The sequence below is a fragment of the Cylas formicarius genome, unplaced genomic scaffold, assembly GCF_029955315.1.
Source record: "Cylas formicarius isolate icCylForm1 unplaced genomic scaffold, icCylForm1.1 PGA_scaffold_3__17_contigs__length_32017465, whole genome shotgun sequence".
NCBI classification, from domain to species: Eukaryota; Metazoa; Arthropoda; class Insecta; order Coleoptera; family Brentidae; genus Cylas; species Cylas formicarius.
The window spans coordinates 6931925-6953782 of NW_026844326.1; the positions used below are offsets into that span (position 1 = coordinate 6931925).

The 21858-nt window shown below is 34.1% G+C and overlaps 1 protein-coding gene and 1 long non-coding RNA gene across 3 annotated transcripts in view; one reads left to right on the forward strand and one right to left on the reverse strand.

Moving 5' to 3' along the window:
* Positions 1 to 21858, forward strand: part of LOC132698959 (integrin alpha-PS1-like) — a 298569-nt gene that overhangs the window by 191497 nt on the left and 85214 nt on the right. The gene's annotated exons all lie outside the window — the stretch shown is intronic.
* LOC132700166 (uncharacterized) lies at positions 14980 to 15494 on the reverse strand. The gene is made up of 3 exons (XR_009618605.1): positions 15390 to 15494; positions 15158 to 15337; positions 14980 to 15098 (listed from the first exon to the last, which is right to left on the reverse strand). It is a non-coding gene; the product is annotated as an uncharacterized LOC132700166 (long non-coding RNA).

Sequence of the window (21858 nt, forward strand, 5' to 3'; positions counted from 1 at the left end):
AGATAGTATTTGCTCTTTTGTAGCTGGAGGATGGTTGGAGGATGCATTTAGATATTGGTATTGATTGGCCTATATATTTGGGGTTTTTGTATACGGAGGTATTTATCTGAGTTGAATTCGATTTCGCGACCAAGACATCGATACATCATAACCAACGTTTAGGTTTGTTAAATGTCAATTTGACTGGTTCTTTCTCGAACCATTCCATGTAAATATTTGCTACTACCGAAGAAAGTGGTGATTCCGTCGGCAAGCCATCGTCTTGTGCGTAGAAATGGTCTTACAATTGAAAATACCAATTTCGTAGGCACTATTCCAATAGTCCCACTATGCCTTCGAATGGTAGTGTGGCTCTTTCTGAGAATGTTGAATCTTGTTGAACCAAGGTTCTAATAATCGCTGGTACGTTGGTTATAGAGTTTCTACGTCGAAACTGACTAAATAATCTCCCTGATTTAAGAGTGTTGTCTTCATTATTTCAACAAAATGGGCAGAGTTCTTGGCGAATCATTGAGATTTTCCATGTAATGATTATCTTATCTCATCTTCTATTTCAATCACAGTCTTGAAGAGAGTTCCATCGCTCTCATTCTAAAAGGGGTGTTACAACTTGCTGCAAATTCTATTGATTTCAATTCACAGTGGCATAGCGGAAGGCGAAATATACTGTTATATTTCGTCGATAACAAATTTCTTACAAAGAAATTTATTCAAATTTACAACCTATGGAGCTCCTTTTTCAACATGTATTTCTGAAATTGCTTGTTATTCATCTTAAGCCATGGAATTTTTTTTTTTCTAAGAAGACTTAGACTATAATAGAACCAGGAGGAATAAGATCTAACGTTTGAATATGTAAGCTTTATGATGTTTTTAAATCCAATGTAAAAACTGTCTCGTATGAAAAACACCGAAAATTTTTTGAAAAAGAAAATATAGCTTCAGACGAGTGTTCCTATTGGCCAGATTTATGGTGAATACAGAACAAAAAAGACGCTCTAGAATGTAAACAAACTATTATAAAAATAACTTACCAAGATGAAACTAATAAAATGATATTGGTAAACGTGTTGCTAACAACGATCAACTTATCAACAATTTGATGGAGCATGTATTTATGGAACTAGATTACTGAAATTAGCATTTAGTAGTTTTCCGTCAATATCTAGTTTTAGAAACATTAAACTTCTTGCATGTATTGATTGATTGATCAAAGAGTTGTTATATTTAATTTATTTTTTTCTCTTCCCTTGCTCGGGGGGTTCAACGTTATTTTTTTGATTGGTAGCTACTGTAACAGACCCCTATCGAATAAGGTCTAGCATTTGCTGAAAGTCCTGTTCATAAATATCAACATTCATATCTTCATGATAGTTTCCCGATCGAAATGCTAGTAAGCCAACAACTACAAATCCATTTGTGCTTCTAATGCGATTTTTCCAGCAAATGCCTAAAAGTAACTATGAATCTAATTTAACACTGTAGGGCCAGGTAGGTCTACCTGACACTCTCGGGACCCTTGACAGGTAGGTACGGTTATGGAATACGACTATGACCACTAAGTTTTACAGTTCAAGTTGCAGTTAAAAGGGATGGAAAATTCCCTTCACACTTACTGCAAAAATAAAATTTCAAAATCATAATTTTCGTATTTAAGCGTAATCTGAGTGCGGTTCCGTAGTAGATCACAAAAGTGGACCTAAGACCAATCCGAAGGTTATAAAAGGAATTGACGCAATGAGACACACTTATCTGTTTTTGATGTGGGTTAGGTCGAAAGTGGAATAGGTCTAAATAGATAAATGTTCATAGGCTGTCAACTAGATTTATAGCGAACACACGCGTACAGTGATTTAAATTTATGGTAGCTATTATTTGTAACAAATTGATTTTAATGCTCAAGTATAACACTTTGTAATCTAAATGGTATATATTATATGTCACATAGGAAAATTAGGAGTTCTACATGACAGAAATGATTGGTCTGTGAAAATACTCCTTCATAACTATAGGCTAATGTATTGTAGTATCCTTACATGGTAGGTATTCCTTATGATAAAAAAGCAACTTTTGCTTCAGGAATTATTGGAGTTAAATTTATGAAATTTACTATACAGGGATTTCTAATTAGACTGGATCGAATAGTGACATAGGCAATTTTTATGTTTTTTCCCAAGCTCCCAAATTTCCTTATTTTCAATAGGAAGGGTATGTTTTAATTCCATTTTTGAATTGCTCTTAAAATTCTGGGTATTTTTAATGTGACATACCCTATACCCAAATTCAACCGTTTAAAAACAAAGAAAAAAAGGCATTATTTTGATAATTGCGAGGCGACCTCAAAGAAAAAGAATCAAGTAATTTAAATCGAGGCGGCCATAGTACATCTTCGTTCGATCCAGCACTCTTACATTTTGAATATAATAGCTAGGAAGGTGCTCCATTTTTTTGAATACATATATCATTCTCCATTTCTGATGCTCGGATATGACAGGCCTAATTGGGGATAATATGCGTCCTTAAAACGGTATAATGTTTTTCACAGACCTTCCTCAATTCCCCAATGGTGATTCGTTCCTTCAACACATGCTGGGACGTCCAAGTGGCCTCTTGGGTCTCCTTCAAAACCATTTTTTCTAGTCCTTCATCGTGGAGTCATTGTCTAGGATGGCGGGTTTAAGAGGGACCTATACTTTATCTCGAAATCTATGAGTGTTATTAATTTTGAATACAAAAGTCGTTCCTAGTAAAATGATCTTTATTTTTTTATATTATTTCAATTGTCACTCATTAGCATACGGGGTGGTCAAATAAACTTACTGTTTTTTATGGAATACGCCATTGAACATTAGCCTGTGATGCACCGTTTCGAATTTACTGACGATATTTATCAATTAATTCCCAGAGAATATTAACACGATTAATTCAATTTCTTAGCTTACCAGCTTAATTTCTAAAGCGTTTCTAATATTTTTATAAAATTGCTTTTAATTTTAAATACTGTTAAAATTATAAAAACTCTTCATTAGAAATAAATGAATTTATGTGGATATGATTTTTATATTTATGAAGAAATATTATTGAACCTCTTATTCGGAATACTATTATTGAAATAGTACATCCAACTTTAAGTTGGCAACAAGATGGCGCTCCTTATCATTGAATTTCTAAATGGAAATATATTGGACAATGGATTGGACCAAATAACAGCATCTGACCGGAAAAGAACCCGAGGTTGAGTCCAGTGGACTTGTGGGGCTTTTTAAAAATACGCTCATAGAAGTGCTGTTGCATCCCAACAACAAATTCGGAATCCATTTAACCAATTAAATGCGACCAATTATGTATTAAATGCCATAAATCACCATTTGGAGGTAGTATACACCACTTGCAATTTTTTAAAAGGTTTGTCAAATGTTACTGTTTTAAAAATGAAATAGTCTATAATTTTTATAGTACTTTAAATAAATGATTATCGATACAGCAATTTCATAAAAATTATTGCAGACGCTTTCAGAATCAAGGTTAATTGAGTTAATACAACTTCGAAGTTGATAAAAATCGTAAATATATTCAAAGCGGTGCATCGCATATATCGTTGGATTTTTAAAAGACGAAAATGTAAAAACATACAGAATGTTTGATTTAAAAGAATTTAGAGAAGTAACATTGTCCGCAACACCGCGTATTTGATAAAAAAATTTTAGTTTTGTATGTTACCTGCGAAAAAGTATTTTTTTCTAAAAATATAATACTACGAAAAATGTTTTAAAAGCTGGTATGCAACGTAACAGAAAGCTTTCCAATATAACCTGAATATGACGTGTTATTTTGATATTCAAAGAAAAGTGGCATTTTCTGATAAATGATCAAATGTTTATTTCAATTTAAAGAGGAAGGTGGATATTAATCATGGAAAACAATATTAGCCAAACAGCCGCCACGGTTAAGATTATAAGACCATATTAAGGGCATCAGTTATTTTTAAAATAAAAGTGTTATATGATAGTAAGGTAAGGTAAGGTAAGTATGTAAAGTATATTCAGCGCGTTAGTGCTGCTTGGGTGGCCGATTACATTTTGCCTTTTATTTCGTCAGTGACATCGTTATTCGCAGTGATTGTGACTCCAAAGTATTTGCACTTTTTTTTAAGTTGAAAGTATCGATTGTTAAGTTTTGCCTTATTCTATCTCCTTCTCGTTGATCTTTAATCCTACTTGGTCTGTTGCTTAAATGAAGTCAATGCCGTATGCGTATGCTAGCCACAATTTGTAACTTGTACGGCTTGCCAAAATTCTTCTCACTGATGACTGACCAGAATTATTATCCTCAGCTAATTGTGTCGTCTAATTTAGTGGATTATCTATCATCATCATCATCATCATAAGTAGCACTACAACCCTGGGTGGGTCTTGGCTGCGTTTACAATTCGCCTCCATTCCTGGCGGTCTTCTGTCATTTGGGGTTGGTACGTGTATCCCATTGTCTTGAGATCTGATATTACATTATCTCGCCATCTTAAACGAGGTCCGCCTAGAGGTCTTCTCCCAGATGGATTGTCACTCCAAACTAGCTTTGTAATTCTATTTTCTGCACTACGTTCTATGTGGCCATCTTAGTCGTCTGGATTTAGTCTCCTGGACAATGTCCGTTTCCTGATATATGTCTCTCAGTTCATTGTTGTTTCTTCGTCTGTAGTTTCCCATTTCAGTATCTTTTACAGGAGATTACAAGATTATTCTTAGGATTTTTCTTTCAAAACACCTCAGTTTTCTCTCATTTTGCTTCGTCATTATCCAACTTTCGCACCCATACATTAGTATCGGTCTTAGTATGGTTTTATAGATTTAAATTTTGGACTTTCGCAGAAAGAGCAAAGAGACATCGGTTTACGCTCTAGATTCGACTTTTTAGTGCTTCTGTTATGCTGTTGTCCTCTGTTATCGTCACTTCTAAATACTTGAAACTAGTCACTCTTTCGAAATTGTATTCTCCCATTGTGACATTTTGTCCTACACGGTCTCTGTTTACCTGTCTGCTGACACACATATATCATATTTTGTTTTTTCTTCATTTATTCTAAGGCCCATTTTGCCGGCGTTCTTTTCTATTTTTACAAACATTTCTTTCACTCCACAGACCGATCTTTCTATGATATCGATATCATCAGCGTATGCCAGAAACAAGTGTGGTCCATTTGGTGAAAAAATTTCTAGGTTCACTTCTGCATCTCTAATGACTTTTTCTAGGGCGATATTGAACAGCATAGTGCATCTCTCTGTCGTAAGCCGTTGTTTATGTGGAAATAGTCTGATAATGTTCCTATACGGACTGCACTTTTTGAGCTGCTAACGCACATCTTTATCAGTACTATGAGTTTTGCTGGAATGGAGAGTGTTAAGAACCTATTAGTTTTTCGTTGCTATATGTGAAACCCCGTTATGTGTGTTCTGACGCCAGAGTCACGTGACTATCATGCATCAATCACGGTCCAAGTGCGTGCCAGACCGTTTGTGCAGTCGAAGGGATGCCGCCCAGCGCGCCAGTACCGAACTGACCACCACAAGGGAAAGTGCGGTTGACGGTACGAGAGCAAGATACAGTCCATACAGAGATTCTATACAGAGAGAGTTCTGACATGGCTTCCCACAAAGCGGTCCTCTTCACCCTGTCATATGCCTGTCTAAAGTCTATAAATAGCTGATGAATTCCTTTCTTAAATTCCTAGCATTTTTCTAGCATCATCCGTATGGAGAAAATTTGATCTGTGGTTGATTTATTGGGTCTAAAACCACATTGATATTCTCCTATTATATTTTCTGCATATGATGTCAGTATACGTAAAAGGATATTCGGTATTATTTTGGGGCCTGGGAGCGGCAACACCGCTGTTGAGTTACTCAGTTCACCCAACAGACAGCGCAGGCGGAGTTGGATTATCTATCGTTGAAAATAAAAGATTTACAACCTTTTGATTATTCGTTTTAGTTTTTTTCCGTTTACATAGCCATTATTTTTGTTTTGAAAAATATGAGTTCAACAGTCAGCCTGCCATTCATAGTTTATCGTCGCAGTTGTTTTCCTAAAATAGACGCGTGTAAATACCTAAAATTTCGATTTATATACTTACGTGGAGGCAACCAGTATTTGCCCACGAAATGTCAATAACCCCGGCTCTAATCATACAGTATAATTTAAAGCAACCCGACTTGTCTGCCATTAATATCATAACCGGTAGAATGGTTAACCTGGGCAAATCTCGCAAACGACATTTTTCGCGGATGCTTATCGGTTTTTTGCGGATCGGTAATTGGTTAGAAACCTCTAACTAAATAGAAACGTTAAATAAATTGCGGCCGCGAACGCGCTGCAATCGACATCGAAAATCTCCGCAACCAAACGGTATTCGTGATCTCCCAAGTAGACGTTTCAGTTTTTAATTATTTTCTTCATTACGTTCTGATTTATGTCCCGTCAGATACGTCGAAGTAACATGCCCAATAAATTTATTAACAATAAAGGTCTATTAATTAAGCCTTTATGCCGCTTCCGAGCCGATAATATAAGAGATACCTGCCTTTGTGTTGCTGGTGCCTGCGCACCTTTTCGAAATGTAGCGAAATATTACCGCGCGTAGCTTCTTGCCATTGGAAGTAATGGCAGAAACGGATAATCTAAGCGATCTTTCGTTTGGAACTATAAGAAAACCACACTCAATTTTTAAAAAAACCTTAATATGGACAATGGGTCAATTATCTGAGATTGCTGTGCAGTTTCTGCTGTTGAAATTTGGTTGCTTCAATGTCCACGGCGAGTCCAAATAATGTTTTTAGTTTTACGTTTAAAACATCATTCACAAAAAAAAGTTTTCGATTTTTTGTCTGTCCATTATTTGTTCCCTGTTCTATGTTCTCTGATCTCTGTTCACGCATCATAAAAACCCGAATATTACTTCCAAACTGTTTAAGCTAACGGCTTGAAATTATTTAGACAGCTATTAGACAGTGGCGTCCACCGATTTTCGTTTATTTCTCTTGCATCGCTATGAAATACGGTGAGTGTCCGAAGTTTAAAGCTATCAAATTTGAACTTGGCACAAGTTAGAGTCTAATGCCCTAACGGAAACTATTGAAACTCGAGTGCTGGGGGGTAGAGAAGTATTAAAAAAATAATAAAACTCGCTTTTGCATGGATCCAAGAAAAACATTATTTCTCAAAAACCGGTTCAGTTATCGAAAAAATTATTGGACAGGAGGATCCTCGAGATCCAGTGCTATAAACTTTTTTTAAATAACAATATATGGGCACCAATATATGGGCTCCATAGATCTAAAACTTTGGTATTTAATGTTTTCACCTACAGTACAGGGTGTTCCCGAATTATTATCCGTAAATTCGAATTATTGTTTGGTTTATACAGTACTGTAGGCAGCTTCGAGAGCTGCGACAGAATTTAAGGTTTTCACGTTTTCACGGACGCTGCTCGAGATATTTGAATAAATCTAATCTCGCGCTCAATCTGGAGCCGATGACGTCATTTACTCTTACGACGTTCTGCATGCTTTCAGAAAACAATTGTTTTCTCTATTGTAAAAATTCATATTCCAGGCAACGTGAGAGATATATCTTTTACTATGGCATTTGTTGGATTATGTACAGGCTGTGTCGTTTATAGGCAAAAAATCTGACTTAATTGTAGCTGGGCTGCTGATATTATAAGAATCAACTAGTCTATCGTCTCTAAACGGTTGGAAGTTACAATGCAAGACCAGTTCCTGGACGTCCCAAGTGCACCAACCCTCTAGATGATTTGCTGAATTTGCGTATATGTCATTTTGCAGCCCCGCGCCCGCAAACTGTTCTCTCCAGAGTCAGTCAGTTCGGTTAGAAACAGATCAAAGCAATTTGGAATAAGAGCCAGAAAGCCTGTTACTGCTGCTCTGTTAACCAGGGCACATTAAGGTTAAGGATCTGATAAACGTATTCCGGTTTACAAACATGCAGGGGGGTGATTTGTTCAGTGTAACATAAGAGCAGTCAGAAATATTGTATTGTGTCATACATCGCTGTATACGTAATAAAAAATGCTATTTAATGCGTGGTGTATTTTTTCCGCTGACCGCATGAAAAAATAAAGCTGATGATGATTTGAAAGAAACAAAACGTCTCTTACTCTATATTGTAGAACTGAAATAGTGTCAAAAATAACAATAATTGAAATAATAAATAAAAAACTATAAACGAAATCGGCATATTTCAGTTGGTTTCGGAAGTAATGGGGATATTTTAGCTATCTCAACAGCACTTTATTAACCTTCAAATTTTGAAACTTTTTTTTTCTTATTTAGCCATCTCCGTGGATGATCCTTATCTTGGACACACTGTATAGGAGAAGTTCTTGAGGAAAATGTTCAATGTTGTTCAAATTATTGGCTATAATTTCGTCCTTATGCAAGATTACTCCCACTCACACGCTGCTAGAACCACGATGGAATACATGTTTGGGACTACCTAGAAAGGCGCACAAGACTCATAATGTTGCTCCAAACAAACATGATCAGCTGGAAAATGCTTTAAGAAAATTTTATACTTAGACTACATGAGACCTCCACGGAGAATGAGAGATCTCTCTCAAGTTTAAATATTCATATTATTTACTTCACATGTGGCCTGGATATGGTCCACTGTAAGATTTGATCCGGCCCGTGAGAAATTTTGAAAAACCCATTAAAATAGTATGTTATGCAACAAGTGTGGTAAACAACATTTGACGCACCAGTTTATTTGGCACGAGCGGAGCGAGTGCTTAATAACGAGCTTTAGTTCACCTCTGTTCAAGGTATCGGGGTTATCACTTCGACAAATGATATCCTACCGAATTGCTAGTGCCATCAATTTGTTTTGTAACTTTGTGTGCATCGTAAGTGCTTATTTTTTTTTATCGAATGAAAAATAAACGAAAATCATGTCTAGCGAAAAGAAACAAAAATTAGATATAGAAGGTCCAATAGAAGAATTGTTGCATTATGCACAATGCCTATCTGTTGGCTATGCAATGGTTCCATTTCAGCTATCAAAAAATTAGAAGAAGCATCCTGTGTTGCACTCATCGACAAAGTCGAGAAGCTTACCGCAAATTTGGAAAAACAGCAGCAAATATTTCATAAATAAGGATCACAACATGATAATGTTGTGAAAGATAGTTTTATAGTTTGAGTAAGAAGTATTTGCAGTGTTTTGTTTTGTTTTGCCAGACGTATAAAAATGATGGGTATTCATATAAAAACAACATTGACTGGCTGACTGTATATCTGGCTTTGAATCATTTTGCGTAGCATTAGATGAGAAGACTGGTTGAAATATCTCAATTGGCTTAAATCGACTACAGAATGTCGTAGTAAACACCATCAACTTTCTTGGATCTCGCGGGCTTAATCATCGTCAGTTCAAGGCGTTTTTGGATGAAATATAACGACATAATAAATTATTATGGCAAATTGAAAATGCGCGTTCTCTGCATATAATAATATTGCTATATTGGATATGCTAAAGAACTCAAGTTACTGTCGGGACAAGAGATTTAGCGATTTCAAAAAACACTTGCAAATGGAGTTGATCGAGATTCAAGAACACTCACTCCTAACATGTAAGTTTGCAGATAAGATTTCTACAAAAAATACCTCAAAGAAGACCATTTTCCGTAGCTCAGAAGACGGATTGTTTCGTTAGACATAAATGCGCACATCGTACGAGGTTGACTGACGTTAATTTGGAGAAGTTTTTACCTCTTTGTATCAATGGAATTAATGCCAAATTCAAGCCCAAATGTCTCACTTTTCTCCGTATTTTGTAATAATGCCAAATTTCACGATTTCCAATTTCATTATAATGTTGCACTTGCACTTTCTTATTTTAATAAACTATATATAATAACAATATCCTATTATTTCGTGTCATTTGAACACTACTTTGATACGTGTCCCGCCAAAGTATTTCCACATTAAACTTTGGCCCATTTACCATTTAATTGATCTATAATTAATATGTCAATTGTCTGCTGATCTCCGTAATTATAATCATGTATAATTATTGTATAGGTCTGAAATACGAAAAACTATTAAGTTTTGGTTAGTGGGTTGTCATTGCAAATTTACATTTTACTACTTTTCTCATGAAAAAACTAGGTATAGCCTTCGTATAATTGGTTTAGGCGTACCGCCTAAATTGGTAACGAAATTCATCTCAATAATGACATTAACACAAGTTAATGGTCACGTGATAAATAAAAATAGCTCTATCTATTATTCCCACAACAACATACTCCCGTGCTTAATTGCGCTTGCCATCGTTACCCGCTTGTTTTTCTCCGTCAAGCACACAATTAAATTCCACGAAGTTAGTTAGCCATCTTAATCGTTTCTTCAATTCGTTTGGCGCGCATTTGCATTTTCAGACATCGGCGCCATCCCCATCGGAAAGCCGACCACAGAAACAAAGAATCCACTCTCGAGGAGAATATTAATTAAGCGGTGTAAATTTTTACCGCGCATATGGGAGTCGCTAAGTAAATCAGTATGGCGACGGTTCCTTGGAAACACTTGGATCAAGAACGGCAGGCAAAAACTGTCACACAGAAGTCTATTCATTAAGAGTATGAAAATATCAACTATCGATTTTTTTCCAATAAATTATATATATATATATATATATATATATATATATATATATATATATATATATATATATATATATATATATATATATATATATATATATATATATATATATATATATATATATATATATATATATATATATATGATGACACTATATTCCGGGATATCATCCGTTCGCTCGTTGAACTCCGACTGGAATCCTGCATCCGACTGGAATCCTGCAAATCCTGCATCCGACTGGAATCCTGCAGACGTTTCGCCAAAATCTCACTTGGCATCTTCAATGCTCGCGCTCCGAAAACACTTCGAACACTCTTTTCGGAGCGCGAGCATTGAAGATGCCAAGTGAGATTTTGGCGAAACGTCTGCAGGATTCCAGTCGGATGCAGGATTTGCAGGATTCCAGTCGGATGCAGGATTCCAGTCGGAGTTCAACGAGCGAACGGATGATATCCCGGAATATAGTGTCATCATATTTTTCCATCCGTGAATCAATACGTGAGAATATATATATATATATATATATATATATATATATATATATATATATATATATATATATATATATATATATATATATATATATATATATATATATATATATATATATATATATATATATATATATATATATATATATATATATATATATATATATATATATATATATATATATATATATATATATATATGTGTGTGTGTGTGTTCTAAAATATAAAAGTGGTTGTGTTGGCGTCGTTTCTGATTATTTTACTTATTAGTTGTCTAGGCATAAGTTTCCTTTGTTTTACTATTCTCTAACTGTGCAGCTTTTACTAATGGCTAACACGTGGTGCTCTAGTTGTGCAAGGAGTATTGTGCCCCTCTGCCGTTAAAGTTTAATTGACGGCAAATTGATGTATGTATTGACTAGCCTAGTGTATTTTTTCTTGTTTTTTGATAGAGTGTTTTTCCCATTTATATTTTAGAGTCCTGAGGAAGCCTGAATACTTGGGCGAAAGCTTGGCTTAACATAAAAAGCCACTATTCAATGAGCATTTATATCTTTTATTGCTCCCTCTGCATTAGTCAATATTGGGCGATCCTGTAGTTATTTTGTGCAAGAAGTTACCAGTAGCCCGTTACTGTCCTTACACTGGTTTTTTGTAACGTCATCGCGTCTAGATTGAGCACGAGATATAGCGAGTTTCTCATGGACTTTTCCCGATATCTCGAGAAGCGTGTGTGATAGACGAAAACCGTAAATATAAAAATTAGATCAAGAAAATGAAATATACTTATCTTGGAGGAAGCGTCGGATAAAGTACCAAGAAATAAATTATACAAAATTCTTCTTGAAAGATAAATAAAAAACAAAATTATCAGGATGTTGAAAAGTATACAAAGAAAACATTAACTATGTAATACTCCAAAATAAAATTTAAGAACCATTCACCAGCAACGCAGGTTTAAGACTCTTTACAGCATACATTGATGAAATAATAAAGAAGTGCAGAACAACCGTAAGGAAATATAATGTGGGCTGTAGATACATGATTTAGTAGTAATATAAATAATAACTAACTAATATAATTTAATATAATTAAAAGTAACTGAAAGTATATTAAATTATATTAGTTAGTTATTATTTATATTACTACTAAATCATGTATCTACAGCCCACATTATATTTCCTTACGGTTATTCTGCACTTCTTTATTATTTCATCACTATATGCTGTAAAGAGCTCTTGATCCTGCTTTGCTGGTGAACGGCTGTTAAATTTTATTTTGGAGTATTACGTAGTTGATGTTTTCTTTGTATACTTTTCAACATCTTGATAATTTTGTTTTTTATTTATCTTTCAAGAAGAATTTTGCATAATTTGTTCCTTGGTACTTTACCCGACGCTTCCTCCAAGATAAGTATATTTCATTTTCTTGATCTAATTTTTATATTTACGGTTTTCGTCTATCACACACGCTTCTCGAGATATCGGGAAAAGTCCATGAGAAACTCGCTATATCTCGTGCTCAATCTAGACGCGATGACGTTATAACGTATTGCATGGTTTCAAAAAACCAGTATTTTCTTAAAAACCATTTACATGTGCAGAGTGTTTCGCGTATGGGCAAAAAATCTAAAAGCCCCTGAAAATTTCTGTTTTCATTGATAAATTATTAGGGGTAAATGAAAGACTATAAATTATGTGATGATTTGGTTTAAACAGTTTTATATTACCTTGATGTTCGGTTACACGTGACAGACAGTTTATACGGGATGCATGCAGAATAAATGACATCGATATTGCCAAAGTTCCATAGTGGTCCGCAGGAGCACAATAGAAAAGCAATGTATAAGATTTCGAAAGCAATCCTGGTATGTATGGAAATTGTAAATACGTATTTGCCCAAAGAAAGCCCTGCAAAGTATATTGGCAGCTAAATTTTCGAGAGTGTGTAAGGGAAAATTTAAAGAAAACGACATTTTAACCTTCATCTTCATATCTTCATACAAGGGAGTATACTATCCGCCTTTAAAAAGGGAAACCTTTGTGAAAGGAAGGAAGTTTATAATACAAGAACCATGAATTACACATATCCCATCCACAGACTATGAGTGGGAAGGGTTGGTCATATCAATGTGTTTTATAACAGTTTGCCGAACAACATAGGAACAATTCGAGATTTTAAAATGTTAAAGAGAACAATTTTTAATTTACTCGTAGAAATAGAATCATATAGAACACTACACTTTAAATGACACTATTTCAATTAATTAATTATTATTAATTAGGCTTTGAAATCAAGATGATGATTAATATTATTATTATTATAACAAATTTATATTGCTTGTAATGCGTATTCCGCTTCAAACTCCAGCTGAGCGTTGACGCGCGTTTATTTTATGAACATCTTGTACACCGTACACAAAGAAAACGACATATGTTAGACAAAAGGCTAGACATGAATTAGCGGTTGGAAATACAATCCCCTTGCACCACTACCAACGGTGTCGACAACACCCCATTAACTCGGACGCTTTTTAACACCCCATTAAACCGTTTAATCTGTTTAAAGCTCCCTTCGTCTCGAAACAACACGGAAAATTGATACGAGACGCGGGATCAATTTACATTTTCGCATTTCTAGGATCGTTATAGGATTTGCCCCCACGATTTTCGCATTCAACGCCGGTGTTTACGCAACACGCGGATATTACTTAAAAAAATGCCCCTTCCGATATTACGGTTCATTGTCTTTGTTACTCGTTTCGATGAAATTGATTGCGAAAAGGAAAAATAAAGCGGAGTCCTTGAAACTCGATCTATTGGCAACCGCAACATAAAATATATTGTCATCGCGCTTGTCACTTCCTTGGCGCGATTTATTTTCGTCTGGCGAGATTTTATGCCGAGCCGTCGGATTTTGAATGTATAAAACGCGATTTGGAATTAATGTCGTTTGTGGTATTTTCCGTGGAATTTAAGCGACAATTGCAAAAATTGTATACCGTATTGTATTTAGATTAAAGGAAGAGATATAAGGGGTGTAAATTACGTATATAGCCCGACAAACGATAAATGGTCATAACTGTAATAATGATATTAACATTTTTATCTGCTCGTAGGCATTTATGAAATTGAAACTCAAAATATATTCTGTTGTATTGCATACTCTGTAATTGGAATTATAGAAATAATAAATGCATATAGAAAAAAGTCACTCTTCGCAAGGAGTTTACAAAAAAAAATGTAAAAATTCAGATTTCCACGAAATTATATATTATGACATGACAATTGTTTCGACAACATCGTGTCATCAAATGTCATCATCATCAAATCACATTTGATAAAGACACGGTGTTGTCGAAACAATTGTCATGTCATAATATATAATTTCGTGAAAATCTGAACTTTTAGTTCCTATTTATTTTCATAAATGGATATTCATCAAGTAAAAGCCACCTCAGTTAAAAAAAAAAATGTGGCAAACTCTCGATCATTTAGATGTTTACGAAAGATCAAAGAACTCCAGTGAAATACCGCTTCATCTTAGAAATTGAAGCTTAATGAACAAGCATTTTATAGACTCTGTGAGACTAATTTCTCATTATCCAAGCACTGAAACCTTGTCCGTGTCCGTGTTAACACACCGTTTTAATTCATGCATTGAGAAAGGATTGTTTCCTGCCCTATGGAATGTAGCAATAGTTTTTCCTTTAGCTAAAGTTAGTGCGCCAGAGAGTGTATCTCATCATAAACCCATTACCTTATTGAAGAATTAATATACATACAAATAATTCATTATTTTGATATTTTGTGCTTTCGTCAAAATGTCAGTCCGGGATTCGTAAGGGGTTCAGCAACTTAACAGCGCTGTTGAAAGTTCTCCATGATATTCTGTTGGCTGGAAATACGACACCCTTAGTCCAGTCTTTTTCCTGTAAAAACTGTTTTTTTATGGATTTAAACCAAAACAATCAGATTAATTCGTAGTTACTTAGAACAAAGATGACAGATATTTGAGATTGATAATAGGAGGTCGAGGGCATTCGGGTTGGACAGAGGTATACCTCAAGGTTCTTTTCTGGAACCTTTCTTCTTTGTTATCTTCATTTCGGTTATGACCAGTATGCTGATGACTCCCAATTATATGCAAGTTTCTCAAGATCTAAGGCTGCTGAAATTTTAAAGAATTTAGATAGAAGTTTAGAAAATATTACAATATTGACAATGTTAAAATACTGATTGTTTCCGAATGCAAAAACTTGGAAGTTATTTTGGATTCATAAAAATCTTATTCTACTCTTTTTTTTAAGTTTTGAGCAGTGTCATTGTCATGCAAACTTCATCGTTTTCATAATTCGCACACTGTCACTTTCAAATAAAAAAATATCGGAGTTGTCACAAATACCATGGAAAATAAAAGGAAGCCTGCAATGGCGCCACATGGGATCAGAGAGATAAAAGCAAGAATTGTGACCAAGTTAGAAAATGGTGGGTTCATATGTAATCATAACAACATTAATAAACGATGGAGACAAGAAAAAACGTTTGAAAGAAAAAGTAGAGCTGGCAGTTCAAGAAGATCAGACGGATAGTCTAGGATGGCCCTTTCCAAAGCGCAAAGAACTCAAGCATTCTGTCGGAATTTCGGAAAACACACGGTTCATTTTCACTCTTAACTATCAAGTGAACGGCATACATTTTTGAGAAGCTCATACCAGCCGGAATCAAAATAAAGAAACAAACAGAAGGAACCGTTTTGAAAAAAACTGACTACGCCCCTGAATTCTACGTCAAAATCTTTATCCGATGCGCTTTTCAACTTTCCGACATTTCATAGATACAAGGGATGCTCCAAAACTTGAAATTTCCAATACTACCCTGGATTTTCAAAACTAAGCAACTCATGAAAATTTTGTTTTTACAAAAAAGTACCAAAGGTTTGTGAACACTCAAGATACTCAAGATTTTATCGTCACTAACAAGGAAGGCATACCAAAATGGGACACAGTGTACAATATATATTCTTTTTCCTCTAGGCTCCTCAAGTCTCATCTAAATAAAATTCCAACAACAGTTGAGTCTCTCTTTAATGCAACTAGACATCAATATTTTAAAATCTATTTCGATTTTGTACGACCACCAACACTTTCATTATGCCTTTGTCAAATGGATCCTTCCGTTTTAGTGAATCATTATCAAGGAATCGACACAAGGTTAACCTTGAAATATCGGAAGACAGTGGCTTCCTATTGGCAGCTTCAATTTTACATGAATAAATATAAATTATTAGATTATTTTTTTACTTGCTAAGTTAAAGTTTCTGGAATATTATACTATACATCAACTGATGTCTCTAAAAGCGTCTTTAGGGCACTGTAAAAGATTCCTTCCGCTAAATTTTCACATCAAGGAAAATAAATTAATTAATCTACTAAGACCCGATCGAGTTTGTAATCTTTTCCAATTTTCCGAAACAATACGTGGACGTGTCGTTTCAGTCGTTCCGTTAATTTCGATTTAATATCCACGAAGTAAACGTAACTGTTCTTAACACACTGCGACACACAATTTAGTGCGCTCCAGAGTCAGTGGATCACGCAGACGTAATCAACTTGCCCCGTCTTTTTATGATACCTGACATTGTTGTTCATCTTGTCCGATTTTAATCAGCTTAACCAGTTATGTCTGAAGCACTTAATGTTTTCGAATTGACTGACGAGACAAAAACAGATCGATAGCGCGATGGAATATCGGCAAGTAACATTCGAAAGTATTTCCATGCTGTAAAATTTAAAGATCTGCCTTTTTAAAATTTACATTAAAATGCGCCTCGTTGAAATTTTATTAAAAAAAACATATTTCCATGGATTGTTCCCAAATTTAGTTGTTGGACAGCCCATAAATCGTTTATGGATGGACGGATGGAAACTTATTGGAACCTCAAAGAGTTGATGACCTTGAAAGTTTTTATAGCAAATTTTGGTAATTGTGAGAGCTGTAAAATATAGAAGCTCCAGGCTGCGATGATACCTTATTCCACAAAATATAGAAATATCAAAAACGGTTGATGGCTAAAGTTGTTTTCATTCACCTACACCTTTAATATTACTTTATTAAATTGTTTTTTCCATTGAACAACAACTTTCTTATTTTAAAGAGAACACCGCGAATATTAAATAGTTTTTGAATTGTACACATATTTCATATATTATGTAATAAACGACAGTCTTACCGTTTCTGACTTATTCTAAATTTTATGTCAAAAATGATGTCTCGAAGTTGAAATATATCTATCGATTTCCCATAGTTGTATGTACTGGGTGAATGAACGATAGAGTAAATTCTTTAATATTTTGAGGAACCATGTTCACATTAATAATTTTAAATTGTGCATCCTAACAATCTGTACCACTTTTGTAATTACCATTTTCTCATAACTTTTGAAACCAATGAGATAATGAACTTTACTCTATCTTTGACTGGAAAAAAATCATTTGCAACATGTCTATCGTAATTTTTTCTTTCTTCATTTTAGGCAGCAAACTGAAAATATACAGGGTGGGACAAAAAGTAGACCAAGTTCCTTTTTTCCTGAGTCAGATTTCTCGCATAATTCATGTAGCATGTGGTTTCTTACTTTTTATGAGCAAAACCAAATTACTTTATTTATGTTATTTATTTTTATTTGCGTTAAGCAAATGAGAAACTTCTTCTTATGTTCTCGTTTGGTCTCCATATTAACTCCTCTTCATATTACACAACATAGTTTCTGAAATCTAAGAACTACGTGCTAGTTGATATATTTTTTAAATACGGATGCTGGGAGTTTCAAAATAATTGACATTTATTCATAAATTAATTTAATCTGGAACAAATGAGCATTTCAAACAGCTTAGAAAAACTGCAAAAAAGACGAATTGGTCGTTAGTTGTCTAAATAGTTCAGACTTATTTTTTTTGCATTGGTTTAATTAAAGCTAATTAAGTTGCTCTGGCAAGACAGCTTGCTTTATGAAATTATTTACTAAACTGGTGGTATTTCTGGTTTCTATAGGATCTTGAATTTGATCATAAAGGCTACTATATTTGTTCTTTATTTTCATTGAAGTTTCCAGTAGCTAATTTTGTGTTATAGATACAAGATGATATTGTAAAAAAGAATAGATTTTTTATTCCCGGCTTAATGAAATTTGAAAAAGTCATTACCACAATCCGTTAGTTTCTATTAAAAGTGCCTATTTTCCAACTGCTACTGTGATGGCCCATCAGGAATAGTCAAATACTATGTTGTTGATCGTTATTAATAATTTTTTTATTTAGGAAAATGTCAAATATATTTCTTACTTAAATTAAACATGTTATTGCATTGACTTATGCCAATTTGTAACATACTGTTTTGAAATATTTAGTGCACATCGCCTGCAGGTTAATAATGCTGATCTGCATTTCCACTTGCTTTCCCGTAACAGAAATGTATATCGCGATATCCACTATCACCTTTGTGCTTAAAGCAATCTGTTCTAATTTGCAATTTCAGTCTAAATACATAAAATACAGGGAAAATAAAAAAAATGATCTAGGTGAAGTGCCCCTAGTGACAGATATCTGAAACACATTTATTTTGTAACAATGACTTTTAGGGAATCAGGACTGTGACTACAATACCAGCTCATTCCGTGGAGAATTAAGCCTATTGCGTCAAAAATAAAATTAAAAAAATGAATTTTGACAAGCTGTAACTCGGAAAACATTACGATTTCGAATTTTTGTTACATAACTTGCATTATTTTACCACGTTGAATCTTTCCTCCAAGTTCCCGAACCCAATTTGCGAACACCCTGTATATATTTTTTTTCTTTTTTCTTTCTATATGTCTTTTATTTTGTTATACATACTTACTGTCCTTTTCATTTATATTGTTTTAACTAATTAGCAATACATCAAGTACTTGTTTAATTTTATTCAGTTTTGGGGATTTAGTATGTTTCTAAAAATATTTATATACTTTTTCATAAAAGTATTCCATTGCAGATTTACATCTAAAAGGTCACTGGAGACATTTATAATTGTGACTACTAAAATATTAACGTATTTTTATGCTTATTCCAGCATTTCATCTTGCTCGATGGTTAGCTAGTGTATATTTTAAACTTGTAGCGCCTCGATGCGGTGACCTTTGACGAAGTGACTTACATCCCAAAAAGGAAAAAGCATTCGCGCAGATGAATCGATTTCCATATTACTCTGGAGGAATGCGCATTGCACGAACGACATTTAGAACGTTACTTAAAATTGACAAATACGACTCAACATTTCTAAATCAATGACGACCACGCTCATATAAGAACGTCACCTCATTATACTTTAAAAACGTATCTTTTTCGATGCAATTAGTTTTATCCGTAACTGCAAACGACGATACTTCGCCGCATTCATAATTTCATCGACGTGAACACAAAAAATCGCCATAAACAAACAAACGCGACATATTAATAGCGCAGAACATAGCAATTATTTGCGTTGTGCGCTGATAAAAAAAATGCGATTATAATAATTATTAGTTTAATGAGGAATTAAAATTATTGCCCGTTATAAAACTTGACGTTTAATTGGACGGTTGAAGAAATTCCGCTCCTCGGCCGCGCTTATACAGGAAATGTTGAAAATTAATCAAACTAAATGAAAATTTATATTTCAATCGTCCCCGTCGGGATTTCTCATCCTTATTTAACGTTATAAATTAGCGTTACCGGTAATTGCGCGCTTGATTGGCTGTCTTAAAGCGAAAATGTATTTGTATGCTTTACTGCCTGAAGTAGATTTTTTCAAATTTTTTGCGGCATTATGCGCGCGTAGTCACACAATTGAATTAAGTAAGCTGAGACCGACCAGTTCGTATTCTCTGCCATTAGATTTTTTTGTACCTCGATCTCTACCGCCAATCGTCAACTCTGCCTAAAATGTAGTAAAGTAAACCAACCCACCCGTTAATAAATATCAATGTGATGAGAGAAGTGGTCAACATTTAATGCTTTGACCTATCTATGGCGAAAATATATTATACAGGGTGGTTATAAATGAGCATCACAAAAATGTTTTGTGTAATTAAAAAAACTCAAATTTTTCCAATGTAATGCCCTTTATTTCGCACTTTTATTGAGGTTTAGATTTAATTCTCTATCGTTTCATATATGTGTGTATATATATATATATATATATATATATATATATATATATATATATATATATATATATATATATATATATATATATATATATATATATATATATATATATATATATATATATATATATATATATATATATATGAAACGATAGAGAATTAAACTTATTGCGAATTACAAAACATTTGCTACAAAATCGATGGCATTACAGGTAGTATATATCTTTTCAATTTTCGCAATAGCATTTCTAACCACAATGTTTCTATCTCTTACCGGATTCTCATTTTTATGTCTTGAACACTATTACACCTATACACACTTCGTTTTATGCAGTCTCCGGGGGCGTTAAGTCAGGGCTCTTCGCTGGCCATGTCATGTTCGCGAACCGACCAATGCAAAGTAGAAAATGTTGATTTAAAAAAAAAAATCCCTTCTTAAATATGGTTCGACAGATTATCAATTAATGGAAATCTATAGTTCTCCAACAAACGAAGTAAGAAAATACTGGGCCTATTATTCGATCACGTATAATGCCACTCCACACATAAACATTTCGCTTTCATTTGCGATACACCAGTAATAAGTTTTTTTTTGTTGGACAAACCGGCTGCATTAAAAATTGCCTTATCGGTAATAGTATTTTATGCAACAAGTATGTAAAAGGCATTTGAGTTACGAGTTTATTAGGCACTAGCGGTGCGAGTTTTTAATATACGAGTGACTTAATATGTTTTCCAAACATATTGCATACTATAATTTTGCTATCACCTTTAGGCTTTGGATACATTTTTGCAAAACAACACGAATATATGCAGTAACATGACCGTCAGAATTGACAAACGTCAAAATTCAATCCGTTCGCTAAAATTTCCGAAAACATTTTAAGTGACTCTGATCCGTGGGACAATAAACGCACGTTAATAGGACAAACGACATTTAACACCGAAATTGTTGATTCCCATGAAATAATCTAAGACTACGTTTTATTATTATCACTATTTTTTCAATATCAATTAGGGTACCCTTCGAAGGTATTTTAACGAAAACAATGAAAATAAAAAATAAAATTTCGCAATTATTCTTTTTCCGGAAAATTTAAATTGTTGATATATGAGCAATCCGAATCACGTGACAGCTTGCGGAAATTGTCTCAACTAAACACTTAAAATACTTTAAAAAATACTCACTTTAACCATTGTCGTCCATCTCAGACATTTTTGTAAAAACCGTAAAACTTATGAAAACAATACTTTACTGAGACAACCAGTATATGAACCGGTCAAAAGCAATGTGGTCTGTCAGGCAATAAAGAAAATATAATATCACAATGAAGCACATCGAGTTTCATTGAGAAGCACCCTGTGTTAAAACATGAAAAGAACTGGTTTGCCAAGACTTTACAAGGGCGTACAGATAAGTGGGAGGCACTGTATATATAAAGACAATGTAGGTGCTATATTGACAAAACTTGTTCTAATCTATTCTATGGTATTCTATTTCGGAATAA